Source organism: Protopterus annectens, chromosome 10.part0 (assembly GCF_019279795.1).
Source record: "Protopterus annectens isolate FY-2018-M chromosome 10.part0, PAN1.0, whole genome shotgun sequence".
NCBI classification, from domain to species: domain Eukaryota; kingdom Metazoa; phylum Chordata; order Ceratodontiformes; family Protopteridae; genus Protopterus; species Protopterus annectens.
The window spans coordinates 644,784,019-644,800,921 of NC_056744.1; the positions used below are offsets into that span (position 1 = coordinate 644,784,019).

General features: G+C 44.7%; 1 protein-coding gene across 1 annotated transcript in view; it reads left to right on the plus strand.

Moving 5' to 3' along the window:
* Positions 1-16,903, plus strand: part of SSBP3 (single stranded DNA binding protein 3) — a 687,989-nt gene that overhangs the window by 597,864 nt on the left and 73,222 nt on the right. The window lies entirely within an intron of this gene.

Consider the following 16,903-nt stretch of genomic DNA (forward strand, 5'->3'; position numbering starts at 1 on the left):
ACTCTATCTTGCAGAAAACATCTATCTTGGTGGATGGTCTCCCCTCAAGTCCATCAAGGCAGACCATTTACTCCCCCCCCCCCCCCCGGTCGCCACAGTCACAACGGATGCCTCCCTGATTGGGTGGGGGGGGGGCATTTTCAGGGCAGGACAGTCCATGGCACATGGCAACCCTTCGAATGCCACTTGCACATAAACGTCCTGGAGATGAGAGCAGTGCTTTTGACGTTGCAAGCCCTCCAAGACTCTCTTCCCCTGGGGACTATTGCAATTCAGACGGACAATATGCAAGCAAGGCGGAACCAAGTCCTATCCCCTGTGTTGAGAAGCACTCCGACTCTGGCAATGGGCGATCTCTTCTCAGCGGTTTCTGATAGCAATGCACATCCCCGGGAGGTCCAACATCATAGCGGACAGGCTGAGCAGAGCTATTCTCATGCCCCACGAGTGGTTTCTCAAGCAATCGGTGACGGACGAAATTTTTCGGAAGTGGGGGTTTCCTTGCTGCAATCTTTTTGCAACACCACAAAACAGCAAGTGCCTCGACTTCTTCACTCTCTTCCCCCTTCCAGGCCATCCCCCCAGAGATGCTCTAGTCCACGATTGGCCTCGGGGACTTCTATACGCCTTTCCCCCCTTTCCATTAATCACTCAGATAATTCAAAAAGCTACCGCCTTGAGAGCCAAGATGATCCTCATTGCCCCTTATTGGCCTCGGCAGATATGGTTCCCTTTCCTGCATCGCTATCTTTTGGAGCAGCCTTGGCATCTGGATCCAGTGCCAGATCTTTTGGCCCATCAATCAGGGCAACTGCACCAATCCCTCCAATCTCTCAGCTTCACAGCTTGGTTGCTCCACTTCCGTCCCTAGCCAGGCTTCCAATGATTTCAAATTCTGTCCGGGATATTATTGTAGCGTCCCTTAAGTCTTCCACCAGAAGGATCTATGCTAGTAAATGGCAACGTTTTTCCTTTTGGGCAAAGGCTAAGAACATAGATCCCTTCACTGCTCCAATACACTCGGTCTTGGATTTCCTAGCTGAAATCTTTCATTCGGGATCTTCTTCCTCCACAGTAAAAGTTCAGCTAGCAGCCATTTCAAGTTTTCACATAGGCTTGTCGGACTCCAGTATCATGTCCCATAAGCTTTGCAAGGCATTCCTCAGAGGTATCTTTTTACTCAGGCCCCCAATCAAAGACCCCCCACCACAGTGGGATTTAAACCTAGTTTTAGCATCCTTGATTCTCCCTCCCTTTGAACCTGTGGCCTCCTGTTCATTGAAGTTACTTTCTTGGAAGACGCTCTTCCTAGTCGCCATTACATCTGCTAGGAGAGTATCTGAACTTCATGCCCTCTGCATTCGTCCTCCTTATTTAGTGTTCCATAAAGACAGAGTTTCTCTAAGAACTAACCCGTCTTTTTTACCCAAAGTGGCTTCTCAGACAAATTTAAATCAATCTATTGATCTTCCAGTTTTCTTCCCTAATTATTCAAACAAGGCGGAGCAAAAACTACATTGTCTGGACGTTCATCGTCAACTCTGCTACTATCTGGACAGAACTAGACAAATCAGGAAGTCTGATCAACTATTCTTATCTTATGTAGAAAGTAGAAAGGGCCTTCCGGTATCCAAGGTGACCCTGTCTAGGTGGCTGTCCTCTGTGATTACCTATATTTATCAACTCAGAGGTAAAGAATTGACTACTAGGCCAAGAGCCCATTCAACCAGAGCGTTAGCTACATCAGCAGCCTTTCAAGCTAGAATGCCAATAGACACTATCTGTGCGGCAGCCACTTGGGCCTCTCCTCATACCTTTGTTACACATTACAAATTGGACATGGCCTCCAGAAACAGGGCAAATTTTGGTTCCACCGTTCTCAAGAGTCTGTTCCAATGAGCCACCCAGGATGAAGGTGCTAGGGACGCGGCCCCATCCAGCAAGAATGAAGGCGAGATTGACAACTTAACATTGAGAAGTTATGTACCTACCATAACGTTCCATGTTAGTTGTCTTCTCTCGCCTTCTTTCTTGCGTCTCGTCCACCATCCCCCTAGCCTGGACAGACCGAAAGGTTTTTCCCCTTCTTCCAAGGGACCTTATCTTGCTTTATTCCAAGCCCAGACAGTTGGTCCTGGGGTAGATACAGCTTCAGGTAGTGATATTTGGGGAGTTCTCTTTTCTCCTCCTCTACCGCAGAGGGGAGACTGAATTGACTATTATTTCTCAGCTACCAAACGAGATCTGGGTAGTTACCGCCTAGCATCATGGGATATAGGGTTGTCTCGAGCCGGTAAAATTAGCTCTCGAGCTTTAGTATAGGCCGAGTCGGAGCCGAGGTTCGGCTCCGAACCCATCCAGCAAGAAAGAAGGCGAGAGAAGACAACTAACATGGAACGTTATGGTAGGTACATAACTTCTCATTTTTTGCTATTGAGCTTAAGGCCATGGTTGCGACACCAGTCGTTGGTCTCATTGAGGCCTTTCTGTAGGATGTCAACATCAGCTCCCAACTTGCAGTCATCTGTGAACTTTGTCAGCCAGAGTCTCTTCATGTTGGCCTGGACTTCAGAGAAGTAGATACCAAACAGGAGAGGACTCTGGACCGAACCCTGTGGGACTCCACTCGTGACTGGTCGGCATTCTGACTTGGAGTCAGCTACTTTCACACTGTGGATTCTATCTGTGAGCCAGTTTGCAACCCACCTAGTGATATAGGGGTTGATGCCTAGCTTAGTAAGTTTTTCTATAATTCCTGAGTGGGGAATGGTAAACTGACTCAAAAGAAGTTGACCAAGTTGAGCAGGCATGATCTACCCTTCACAAAACCAAACTGTAGGATCCAGAGTTTGGTGATTCCCTATATCCTTGTTTATTAGGTCCATGATGATGCATTTCATAGCTTTGCATATCAGACTCGTCAGGCTAATGGGGTGATAGTTCCCAGAGTCTGTAGTTGCTCCTCCTTTGTGGAGAGGGATGACTGTAGCAGTGTGCCATTCGGTAGGGACAAAGCCTAAGGTGAGGCTGCAATTGAACAGGGAACACAGGTGAGGTGCTAGTTCACTCTGTAGTTCATGTAGAACACAGCCAGGGATACTGTCAGGTCCCATAGAAGCTGTGTTATTGGCCTTGGACAGTGCTGTTTTAACCTGTGCAGCGGTATTACTGGGTGCCTGGCAATCTACTGGTATTGTGATTGGTCCTTGGGGGGTAAAGTTAGCACTGAATCTGTCTGCCAGTATATTTGCAATATATGTTGGCTCTGTATATAGGAGGTACCATTGTGCAGTAGCTCAGAGCAAATCTGGGTATTGCCATGGAGATGTGTGTTTAAAAAAAAAAAAAGACACGTTTGGATGGATTGTCGAGAACAAACAGTAAGTAATGAAAAATAAGGGGAAAGGGGGAAAAACATGAGGAAAGACAACCAGAGGCTGGGGGAGAGGGTGAACTAGGTGAAAAAAATTACATGGAGGGGAAAAATGAGAGAGTGCATATAGGAAGAGAGGTCAGGAGGAGAGATTGAGACTTATAATTTTTTATAAGTTCTCGCCAGTGAAAACATCTGATTCTGAGGATTGTTCGTACTTAAGCACAGGGGAAAAAATTCATTGGGGAAAGAGTAAAAATAAGAAAATAAAAATGTAAAAATATTTCCCCTAAACAACAGTTTGAGTACTTTTCAGTAAATGTATACAGTATTAACACTGTAAGAAGGGTAGGGATAATGGAATGGTGTCTTAAATGTGATGTGGATGTTCCTTTAGAGAATGTAAGATTTCTGACAAGTGAAGAAAGACTGCAAGCAGAATAATTGTGGGGTGGAAATATAATATGGAGCTTAGGAAGTGAATGTCCTGGAATGGTTGTATCGTGTAATAAAAACAATGGAAATACTAGATGCAACATCGGTAAGGCTGGAAAGGTTAACTGTTATGGATGTGAGCTGGAGAGAACATGTCTGTAGAATTGTAGAATCTGATGTCATTTTCATTTGTTCCTCAACCTGTGGGTCTCTGATCCAACCCTCAGATCTGACTCTGCCACTTTCCAAAGCTTTAGGCTCCGAAGCGCAACTCCTCCCCACCCATAATGCCTCATTCCCCCCCCGGATTACTTCAGATCTCGTTTGCCGCCCTACCAGAAGCATCGTGATCCATTCTTTAGACCTCTGCTGAGAGTTTCTAGTACAACTTTTTCAGCTAAGCTAGTTTTTTCTCAATTACCTTTTTTTCTCTCTTTCCCCTATCTTCTGTTTATATAATTAAAAAAAAAAAAAAAAGGCATTAGTTGGTCTGTTCTTCCAGGACATTTTTTTACCTCCTCCTCCTTTCCCTTTCCTTTCTCTGACTTTAAGATGTCTGATAAACCCTTAAGGGTTAAAAAGTGCACTTCCTGTGGACGCAAGATTCCTTTCATCTATTGCTCTATTGCCTCGGCCCTTCTCATCTGGAAACCTTCTGTTCCATCTGTGTGATGTTTTATCCACATGTGCTGTCTGACTGCTGAAACAAAACTTATTTTAAAGGGCCTGATTTCTTCCTCTTCCCCAGCTGCAGGTTATTCTACGTCAGGGGCTCAACCCCCCCCCCCCCAATTCCCCACCAAAAAGCATAAGGACGTCATGGAACACAGAAAACATTCCTCAGACAAGTCTGCTTCTACATCCAGCTAAATTCCCAAAAAGGCTCCCAGAGTATTGGGTCCAACATCCTCAGATCCGAATAAGTCTGCCGATTCATCTCCTCGGACCCAAGCCCCCTTATCCATCCTCGAGTTGACTCCTGCTGCCTCGAGATCTCCCTTTTGGGACCGATCTCCAAAAAACATCCTCTAAACCACCTTCCATGTTTTCCGTGAGGTCTTCCAGTAGTCTTTCGAGATCTGAGGTGGATAGACTTGTGAGGCAATTCCTTCAGATGCAGATCCAAATGCTGGTTTTACCAGCTCCATCCCCCACTCTGTCCGTGAGTCGACTTTCTCCTTTCAGACCTGTTGCTCTTTCTCCAATCTGACCTCCTGCTTCGAAGTCCTCTGGTCCAAAGGCCTGAGAGTCGAGGTGTCAAGAGCCTGTAGTGATTATCTCTGACTCCAACAGCTTCACTGACTTGCTCGACTCCAACTGCGTCAGAGCATAGTGACTGCAAGAGCTGAAGCCTCTATGTCTATTCTGGGGGTTAACTTTGACTCCAGAGTTTACTGAGTCTTTGCTTCCCCTCGGAGCCTTGGCATTCAACAGCTCAGGGCGGACTCACCCTTTAGAGCGGACAGCCAGCCGGCGAGGCTCAAGTGTGTTCTGCTCTGACAGCTTTGGCTACAGGGAGAATTTGTTCATTGTCTCCGGGCCCATATGCTTTCGAGGTGTTGGACAGGGGTCTCTCCTTACCAAGGAGATCCTCGGCTCCAGTATTTTTGGATCCACTTCTTACCTCCTTGGAAACTGTGTCTGCGACCCCATGTTTGCCACCTCCAGAACAGTCATTCCAGCAAAGTCTCCAAGCCATGAGATCCCCAGGTCTCTTCAATACCTCCCCGGAGCATCCCCTGATGAGGTTACCAGAAAGAGAAGGTGCAAGAAGAGGCATCTGGATTCTTCAGAAGAATCCCTCAAAATCAGTATTTTATGTGATGAAGGGGAAGGGTCCCCCAAGATGTCCACCTGAGGATGTCTCCTTTGGAGACATCTTGGAAATCCTGCGCCAAAAAGGTGTTTGGTCTACCCAAAACCCGACCCCAGAAGAAACCATGTTTTTGGAGGCTTTTGGGTCTGGCCTGTCTACCATATTGGGTATCCCCCTCCATTAATCCACTCGTTGACCTAGTATTAGCCAGGGCGTAGAAGGAGCCAGACACTGTAGAACTTATCCATAAATGAGAAGATAGGATTCTTAATGCCCCAACAGACCGACCACATTGGAACAAAGGGATCTCTGTAGATGCCGTGGTTGTTGCTGCAGCCACCAAAAAGGAGCTACCTCAGGAAAGCTCCACTGTTCATCCCCCTAACAGGGAGTCTAGGGCTATGGACAGATTTTTCAAGAGCGTTTACGCTTTGGCCACTTTCATCCTACGAGTGCTAAACTATCTTTCTCATTTTTACTAGGCTACACACAGATTTAATCAAAAAAACCATTAGCTTTGCCCCAGAGTCTATGTCTGATGAGGAACGGAATGTTTTTTCCTCCAGAATGGCCACACTACAATCAATTTCTAATGCGTCCATTCCCATGCTGCAGAGGGCACCTCAATGCCTGCTGGTTCAGACATTCCTCTTAGGTGTCATGCCTGGATGCAGCTGTGTGACTTCGCAGAACCTTTCAAGGCATCATTCGTCAGTGCACCCTTTATTGGATAGTCATTGTTTGGGCCCATTATTAGAGATGCATACTCCTGTAGCGACAAAGGTAGAAAGACCTTGTCTGCCATCGGAATCCATTTTTCTACCCCACGAAAATCCTTCTCCAGGAGTCAGCATGGTTGTAAAAAAAATTGTGGTTCAAGAAATTGCAAAGTCCTTTTCAGGAATCCCATGGAGAGTTTTCTCCCTCAGTGGCAGAGGGTGGAAAGAGTAATAATGGTAGACGCTGCCCACGCAGCAGAGGGGGTCTGCAGAATCAAGGGTCTTGAGATTCTTTCTTGTACAGACCCTTTCAGCACTCCTGAAGCGTTGCCTAACTGTCCCTCTCTGGAGGCAGTTGAGGGGTGCTTATCCTTGCACCCAGAAGACTGGATTGTGCATGTAAAGGATCATATCCAGAGGCTATTCCATTCCGTTTTTAAAACCTCTCAAACCAAACGTATCCCTCCCCGATGTTCCACCCAATCAGAGGGAATCAGCAGCTTTGGAGACTGCAAAGCTACAAGACAAGAGAGTCATCCAGAAGGCCCCCCCCCCCCCAATCAGACCGGATCAGGGATTTACCCAGGATTTTTTTAGTATGAAAATAAGATGGGACCAAGGCCAATATTGGACCTGACATCCTGAACAAGTGAGTAAGAAACTCAAAGTTCAAGGTAGTCATGGTCCAGTCTATTCTACCTCTACTGCAAATGGACAACTGGATGTGCTCAATAGACTTTAGACTTTAAGGACGTGTACTATCATATCCCAGTGAACAGATGCTCCAGAAGTTTCTCTGCATCAGGCTGGGAGCCAATTCAGAGTCTTCCCGTTTGGTCTCACCACAGCCCCCAGGGTGTTTACCAAATGCATGGTGGTAGTTGCAGCTCACAAGAGACTGCAGGAATTCCATGATGTTCATCATGTTTCACTGTTGCAGTCATTACACTTGGGTTATCCTGTTGGCCTGAATTCCAAAGTCCTTTTCCGGCGTCGGTTGCTGTCGCCTCTTCCCTGACGTCAGTGCACCAGGGGTATATAAGATGCAGTCGATGCCATTTTCCCCAGTCTTTCTTGCTGCGCGGTGCCCGAAGCAAAAGCAGTTCGCAAGTGCTGATCGGCCGACTCCTGAGATTTTCGAAATTGAATTTTCAGAACCGGTCTTCAATAAAGCTATGTACCCCGTTGGGGAAAATTTTTCTTGCTCCAGACCGATGTCAGTAAAAGTTAACAGTTGTATTTCTTGTGGGAAGCAAATACCTCATAAGGATTTTCACTCTTACTGTATTCCTTGCCTAGGCCCTGACCACGGCGTTGCTAGTTATCAGTTTTGTGCTAGATTCAACCAACGCACTATTAAGCGTCGGTTTGATTTTGTTTTACATTACTTCGGCCGAAGGTTTAACTACATAATGCCGTCGGAACAACCGACGACCGGAATCCATAAAAAACGCAAAGACAAAGAAAAGGACAGGCATGCGAGGTCCAAAACTGGCGACGAAGCCTCTTCTAGGCCAGTCGCCGGTTCTCAGTGAGGCGCTTTCGCAGCCCCTGACACCCGCTACCTCAGAGCCACAGGCCGCCTCTGACTCCCACGTGGAGATAACTAGGCCTCTGGAAACTCAAGGTATTGGGCCTACGGAAACTATTCCCTCAGATGGGTCCGGAGCCGCTGAGCAGGCATTGGCTTCTGAGGGTGTTTTCAGACCTTCACAGCTTACTATCAAGTCCACTTCAGCAGCCAAGGCAAAGTCTAAAACACCATTAAAGACAAAGAAACAAGTACAGCATTCTCCTGGACAGTCATCCATGCCAAAGAAACAGATGCTTAAAATGGCCGAGGACCTAATTACTTTGATCAGGGGTTCCCTTCCCCCTCCTGATAAAAGGCCTAGGCAAGACACTGGCTATGACTCCTCTGACCAGGTTTCTATTTCCTCTGATTCCTCTTCAGATCAGGGCTGTTCTCTTCCTCCCTATGAGGACTCTGACGCTGAAGAATCTATCCCTTCAGCCTCTCCTCCGGAGGATTACTCTTTTGGGGAAACCCTGCACACCATGTGGGAGCATTTTCATTGGGAGAGCCAGGATTATTCAGAATCCAAGAAAAGGCTCAAAGACTTTATTTTACTGCCTCAGCAGCCCCTTGCTATCCCCCTGTACTAGATATTGTTGTTGATGTTTTTTCTGAATCCAGTTTGTCTCCTGATTCTTTACCCCCTGCACCAGTCAAGCCAGATAGGTACTACAGGGTCCCAGACTCTCATAAATTTCTTTATAAAAACTCTGCTGCTGACCCAGAAACAATTTCTCAGGGTCCCAAGGGGGGTCAAGGCTTCCACTGCAAAAAACTCTGTTCCCTCTGATAGGGATTCTAGAGCACTGGATAGATGGGGGAAAAAGTTTACACTTCTGCTACTTCAGTTGTAAGGGCTTTAAACTGTCAGTTTCACATGCTTAAACATCAAAAATACCTTATGTCTTTGGTAAAACAGAAAATGCTTACAAGTTCAGAATGTCCTGACAGTAAGGAAATGCAGGATTTATTGCGTGCAGCTGAACAAGTGGGAAAGCATACTCTGCAACGTGGTTTTGATTCATTGGAGGCTTCTTGCAGAGCCTCTGTTACAGGCTCTGTCATTCGAAGGCATGCTTGGTTAAAAGAACAAAGTTTACCAGATCATGTTAAAGCAAAATTATTAGATGCTCCATTACAGCATGATACTTTTGGTGTTAAGGCAGAGGAGGTGTTAAAGAAAATGGAGGATAAAGCTAAATCAATGCAGACAGTAAAGGATCTCTTACAGTTTCAGCCACCTAGATTTAGCAGGAACTGGCCTTCTAAAAATTGGTCCTTTCCAGTGTCAGACAGGCCACAAAGAGGCAGATACAGGTGCCCAAGAGACAGATCTCAGCCCCAAGGCTCATACAGACATAAACAATGGGGTGCTTCAGCCCCCAAAGGCGGAGAAGACAAATCACAACCTTATAGGAAACAGCCTCAATGACTTCCCTCTACAAAAGCCAAGCACTTACCTTTTGGCAGCACCCTTAGGGGGAAAACTAGCACTTTTCTCACAAAACTGGCACATGATCACCCAGGACAAATGGGTACTGAATATTATTTCTCAGGGTTACAGGTTCCACTTTCACACCCTACCAAGTTCAAAAGTGCCAGACCTGCCACCAAACCAATGGGCAGAGGCACAAAAACAAATCTCTGCTCTCATGGACATGAGAGCTATTCAAAAAGTACCACAGCAAGAACAGGGGCAAGGATTTTATTCAAGACTTTTCTTGGTACCCAGAAACTGCAAAGCCTGGAGACCAATACTGGACCTGTCAATTCTAAATACTTTCCTGGATGTTCCAAAATTCAAAATGTTGACACTGCAGCAACTTCTACCCATGCTGGGCAAGAAGGCTTGGCTAGTTACTTTGGACCTCAGAGGCATACCTGCATGTCCCAATCAAACAATCTTGCAGAAGATACCTCAGATTTCATTGCTGGCTCAATGCATTACCAGTTCTCTGCACTGCCCTTTGGCTAATCTACAGCGCCCAGGGTCTTCACAAAATGCCTGGCACCAGTAATTGCATTTTGCAGACAAAAAGGAATTCAAATATATCCCTACTTGGACGACTGCCTTATTCAAGCAGATAGCAAGGACATTCTACTAAAGCATCTGGTGTTTGTAAAAGAATTACTAATTTGCCTAGGGTACACAGTAAACAAAAAGAAATCAAAACTAGTGCCCTCTCAAAGAGATAATATTCTTGGGTGCAAGCTTAAATACATCTGCCCAGATGGCTTATCTCACGCCAGACAAACAAAGGCAACTGACTCATTACTTCCAGATGATGGCAGCAAAGACCCAGCTACCTGCAAGAAAAATTCTGCAGGCTTTGGGCTTCATGGCATCTTGCATCCTGCTAATTCCATATGCAAGACTGCATATGAGGAAGCTACAATGGTACCTAAAAAGTGTTTGGACTCAACATTGCCACAGCCTGGAAACAATAATAACTCTTATTCCCTGCCTGCAACAGGAGTTTCGATGGTGGGCCCTGGCCTGTCACCACAACAAGGGACAGCCTTTCACGTTACCCACAGCCAGGCAGACACTAACAACAGATGCATCGGATTATGCCTGGGGGGCACACATGGCAGGAAAATGTATTCAGGGCACGTGGCCCACGGACCAAATGCATCTTCACATCAATCAAAAAGAGATGCTAGCTGTACAGAATGCCCTGACTGCCTTCAAGGATCTACTACATCCAGGACAACTATTACTAAAGACGGACAATACTACAGTTATGTGGTACATAAACAAGCAAGGGGGCACACATTCCTACCCCCTCTGCAGGCAAGCCATGACTTTGTGGAACACAGCACTGACCTATCAAGTACATCTACAGGCACAATTCCTGCCAGGAAAGAAAAATACTCTGGCAGACGAACTAAGCAGAAACCTCATGGACCCTCATGAGTGGAAACTAAATCCACAGGTCTTCGCATGATAACCAGGAAATGGGGATGCCCAGACATAGATCTATTTGTCTCCCCTCACAGCTACCAACTACAGAGATTCTGCACAAGGACTTATCACTCACAAGTATGGAAAGTGGATGCTCTATCTTTCAGCTGGAAAACCCTAACAGTTTATGCCTTTCCACCACTGCCTCTTCTTTCCAAGGTGCTCCTAAAAGTCAGACAAGAGAAGCCAAAAATGATTTTGATTGCCCCAGACTGGCCACGCCAGGTCTGGTACCCAGTCCTAAAGAGCTTGTCTCAAGGCCCAGCCTGGACCTTACCTCTAATTTATAATCTTCTGACTCAACAAAACAATCAAATCCTGCACAGCCAACTCAGAACCTTAAATCTGGCTGCATGGTGGATGATATAGCTACGCAGAACACACCTCTCTCTAAAGCTGTTAGGGATGTCATTTTGGAAGCCAGGAAGCCCAGCACCAGGAAATCTTATGCAGAAAAATGGAAGAGATTCTGTGCTTGGAACCAGGCGCAAGGAATTGAACCACGTGTTCCAAATATTCCTCAGATTTTACAATACCTAACTGAGATGCTGGACAAAGGCCTATCCTTCTCATCAATTAAAATCCATGCCTCTGCCATTTCAGCTCATTACAATACAGAACCTCCTATATTCTCTCATCCACTGCTTAGACAGTACCTCAGAGGGGCAAAAAAACATAAGACCCCCAAGGAGAGCACCGATACCTACATGGGACCTCAACTTTGTCTTAGAAAAGCTCACACTACCTCCTTTTGTGCCAGCCAATACAGCTGACATAAAATTCTCATCATGGAAAACTGCTCTGCTCCTAGCAATAACTTCAGCAAGAAGAGTCTCCGTTACAGGCATTAATGGCAGTGGAACCTTTTATCATTTTTCATCCGGACAGGGGTTTCTCTAAGGACAAACCCAACATTTATGCCAAAGGTTGTATCCAGTGTGGCTCTTAACCAAACCATTCATTTGCCAACATTTTATCCAAATCCCCAGAATAAAGGGGAGAGACTTCTGCACTCTTTGGACATACACAGGCAGCTATGCTTCTACTTGGACAAAACAAAAGCTTTCAGGAAAAACTGAGCAACTGTTTGTAGCATATGTTGCAGGATCACAAGGAAAGGCTATCTCAAAGTAGACTATTTCAAAATGGGATAGGACAATGTATTAGTTTCTGCTATGCACACCATGGCAGGTCAGTGCCTAAGAATACTAGGCCACATTCTACCAGGGCAGCAGCCACTTCAGCAGCCTTTCTCAGAGGAGTACCAACCAAGGACATTTTGGAGGCTGCAACTTGGAGTTCAGTGCACACTTTTACCAAACATTATCACTTACCTCTTTACTCTAAATCCAGAGCAGGCTTTGCCACTGCAGTTCTGCAGGGCCTCATAGCCACTCCTAATCCTATTTAGACCCAGCCGCCCTACCCCAGGTTTGGGATTCAACCCAAGTGTAATGACTGCAACAGTGAAACACGATGAACATAGTACATTTGTGTACCTACCATAAATGTAGATGTTCGAGTGTATTCACTGTTGCAGTCCAGGTTACCCACTCTCCCTCCCCCTTTCTTTGCTGGGACTTATCTATACTTCTCTATCCTATACAACCTATGTGGTGTATTTGCTTGTAGATGAAGGTATTGTTTTTATTTTACTGTATGTTTTTATAAGCAATATGCATTGCCTACCTTCTTGGGGCCACCTGACATCTGGGGCAAGAAAAACTGAAGAAAATGGCATCGGCTGCATCTTATATACCCCTGGCGCACTGACGTCCGGGAAGAGGCGACAGCAACAGACGCCGGACGAGGACTTTGGAATTCAGGCCGACTGAGGGTAGCCTGCCAGCAGGATAACCCAAGTGTAATGACTGCAACAGTGAATACACTAACATCTACATTTATGGTAGGTACACAACTGTACTTTTCCTTACCTGTACGATTGGCTTCTTATCACTCCAACCAGGTATCTACTCACCCAAGTCGGGGATTATTTGTTACACCTAGCCCCTACATTAGGCATAACCATCAGCATGCAGAAATTACAGTTGGACCTGATCTAAGTAATAGACATCATAGGAGCATGTCTGGACACATCCAAAACCTTGGCCTTCCTTCTTGCTGACTGAATTTCCACTCTTAAGACTACATATCAGACAGATAGCGAAATTAGTTTTCAGACCATTGGGGTCTATGGCTGCCACAGTTGTCCTGTTTACCTATAGCAAGACTACACATGAGAATTCTGCAGTGGACATTAGCAGTCCTTGCAGCAACATCCTCTAAGCTATCCTATCAAACTTTCAAGAGTGCAAAGACTCGCTTCTGTGGTAGTTAATGTCCCTTTGTCTCCCCATGTCACATTGACCAAGGATGCCTCCCAGATAGGGTGTGTGTGGGGGATTTTCTAGGATGGACGGTCCAAGGCACATGGACTTCACAGGAGACCCATCTGCATATCAACGTCCTAGAGGTGAGAGCGTTCCTTCTAGCGTTGCAAGCCCTGCATAGCTTTCTTCCTCAAGGGACTATTGTGATACAAACAGACAGTGTCAGTTGTGTAGTACATAAGCAAACAAGGAGCAACCAGGTCTTACCCCCTGTGTCAGTAAGATTCTGGTAATGGGTTGTCTCTACCAACCATTTTTTAATTGCAATGGACATTCTGGTGGAGTGCAACATTCTAACGAACAGGCTAAACAAAGTCTTGTTGATGCCTCATGAGTAGTCTCTAAAGCCATTATTGGCAAATATGATCTTTCACAAATGGGGTCAACCCTGCTATGATCTTTGTGTCCCCTCACAACAAAATGCAGCAAGATTTTTGCCCTGACCCCTCCTTAGGGACAGTCCCCAAGAGATGCTCTAGTTCATGCTTGGCCCGTGGTCTAATTTATGCATTCCCATCTTACCACTAATTTCCAGGTTTCTTCAGAAAGTACACAGCTTGAAGATCAGAGTAATCCTCATTGCTCCTTTCTGGCCTCGACCGGTCTGGTTTACCTTCCTGTGGTCTCATCTTGTCTGCCCTCCATGAACATTGGAACTGGTTCCAGATCTACTGTCCCATCCATCAGGGATTCTCCTGGGCCTCCCAAGCCTAAAACTAACCACATGGTTTCTCCAATTCCAGTGATGGCTAGACATTCCAGGCTTTTTTCCACCATCAAAAAGCTTTTGATTTCATCCCATAAACTATCCACTAGGAAAATTTATGAGAGCAAATGGAAAGGATTCTCCATATGGGTTCAACAGAAGCAGTTAGATCCCTTTACTACGCTCATTTCTGCGGTCTTAGACTTCCTTGTGCAACTTACTCCACTGTAAAACTGCAGCTGGTGGCCATTTCAGATTATTACATCAGAGAAAATTTTTCATCATTGGCTTCTTCAAAATTGTACAAACCCTTTCTTAGAGATACCTTCTTGCTTCGCCCTCCTGTCAAAGATCCCATCCCTCCTTGGGATCTGACTATGATTCTTCAGGCATTAGTCCATCCTCCTTTTGAACCTTCAGCCAAAGTAAATTTGAAATTGCTTTCTTGAAAAACTGTTTTCTTGGTGGTCATCACTTCTGCAAGATGGGTTTCTGAGTTACAAGCCCTTTCTTCCAAACCTCCTTTAATTTTCCATAAAGACGGAGTCACTTTACATACCAACCCTTTTTACCTAAAGTTGCTACAGTGAACAATATTAATCAGTCCATCAACCTACCAGTTTTCTTTCTCAGTTTTCAAAACGAAGGGAGAGTGTATTCTTCATCTTTTAGATGTTCATAGAGAACTGTGTTTTTATTTGGATAGGACAAAATCATTCAGGAAGCCAGATCAATTGTTCATATCCTTTACTAATATCTGAAAAGGAAAATCAGTTTCTAAGACCACATTAGCTAAATGGTTAAGAGATTGCAGCTCTCTTGTGTATGCTTCTAAGGGTATATCTGCCCACACAGGTCAAAGCCCATGCTACCAGATCCATGTCAACATCCCAAGCCTTTTGGTCTAGAGTCTCCATTGATGATATTTGTGCAGCAGCTTCTTGGTCAAACTCTCATACCTTTATTTCACACTATAAGTTAGGTGTTACCTCTAGAAATTGGGCTTCTTTTGGTTTTGCAGTGCTGTGGAATATCCTTCTATGAGGGCCACCCAAGGTTACTGTAGCTGGGAACTTTGTCCCACAGGTTGAGCAATGAATGGAAAGGACAACATCTGGTAAAGAATTTATTTTAGTTGTTTTACATTTGTTTTCTGGGAAAGTCCGACTGGACAAGCTGTCCTTTTTCAGCGGAGGCCCAGGGAGAAAAGCTCCACAAAAAACATGACAAACACTTATTGGTGGTGCCAAGTTGTGTTTTACAGAAGGACAAGTTGTTACATTAGCTATAGAGATAAAAATCACATATAAGATGTTTGTATAATTTCAGTATTGTGTTTTTGTAACAACAATACAGAGTATGATGTAACAACAATCAGAAGGATAAGTATTTAGAATAGATATAGAGGTAGAATCACATACATCTGTTTTTATAATTTCAGTAACATGTTTTTTGTCACTAAAGATACAGTGTAAAATCTAACAGCAAACGTAGGCCCTGTTTTGAAGGAACACATTTGAGATATGAATTCAGTGGAGGTAGGTATTTTGTAGTAGTCTTTACCAGATCAAGGTTGAGCAACTAAAAGGTTGTGTTCTCAGCCTGGGCTGCTACATGAGCATAACCAAGTTTTTGTTAAATGTGCTTTAAGTGTCTATTTGAATTTTGTTATTACGGAGGTAGTTTTTATGTTTGAGAGAATTCCATTGTTTAGCTACGCAGTGAGAGTAAAGAGCTTTTCCTGAAGTTAGCTTTAGTTATCTTTAGTGATTTGTTGTTTAAAATGAAGGATTTGGTTGGCAAAGTATGGTTGCAGGATGTTAAGAAGGGCAGGAATTTTGTCTGGTTGGTAGAGTAATTTGTGAGCTATGGACAGTTGGTTGTACACCATGAGGTTGTGCAATTCTAGTCAATTGATTTTTTTTTAGTGCTAGGCAGTGATGAGATCTGTATGTAGATTCAGTGGCAAACCTTGCAGTTTTATTGTAGTAAGTGTAGACTTTGCTTAGATCTGATTTCTTGATGTTGGTAAGTATTGGTGAGGCATATAGATGTCTGGAGACTAGGTGAGTTCTAGCGATGGTGGCTTTTGTGTTCTGAGGAATCTTTTGCGTCTGTATAGTGATCCGAGTTTTTTTATGAACTTTTTTTTATTGAGTGGGTTATGTGCATGTCGAATTTCATGTTACTATCTATGATAACTCCAAGAAGCTTCATATGGTTTACAGGAGAAATTGTTGTGTTTGTTGATATATTAAAGGATGAAGGGGACATTGATTTTAGTGAGTTGAAAAAGCACGAGTTTTGTCTTACTGGGGTTAAGAATGATCTGAGCATTAGCTAGCCATGATTCTACCTCTGATAATGATTGTTGGGTTATATGTTGTAGTTGTTCAAGTGTGGAAACATTGCATATTAGGGTGGAATTGCCTGTGTACTGTACAATTTGGAAAGCATGTGTGGTAGCAGTGTGCAGGTTTTTAGTAAATAGAGTGAAGAGGAGGGGACCCCAGGATGGAACCCTGTGGCACTCCTTCAGTGACTGGTAGGGGGAGAGAGAAATTTCACTGCCATTTAAACACCTGCTGTCGTCTGGCTAAGTAGTCCTGGAACCATGTTATAGCGGTGTGGCTAAGACTGAGACTGAATAGAACTGAAATGGGTTTGTGAAACAGTGATTGGATGGGTAATAGGAAATTCACCCCTGGGATCACTTCTGTGGTTCTGCTTGACAGGGGCACAGGAAAATAATTTTCTTGGGTGGCAAAAGCCAGGGTACCTTTTTGGCTAGGCTTGTATAGGCCCTAGGGCCAATAGCCTAATACCTATCTGTGAACCTATCAAAAGCCTTGAATAGATCGAAAAATATGTATGATACTATTTTACCTTCATTTCTTTGGTGATTTACTGTGTTAGTAAAGGC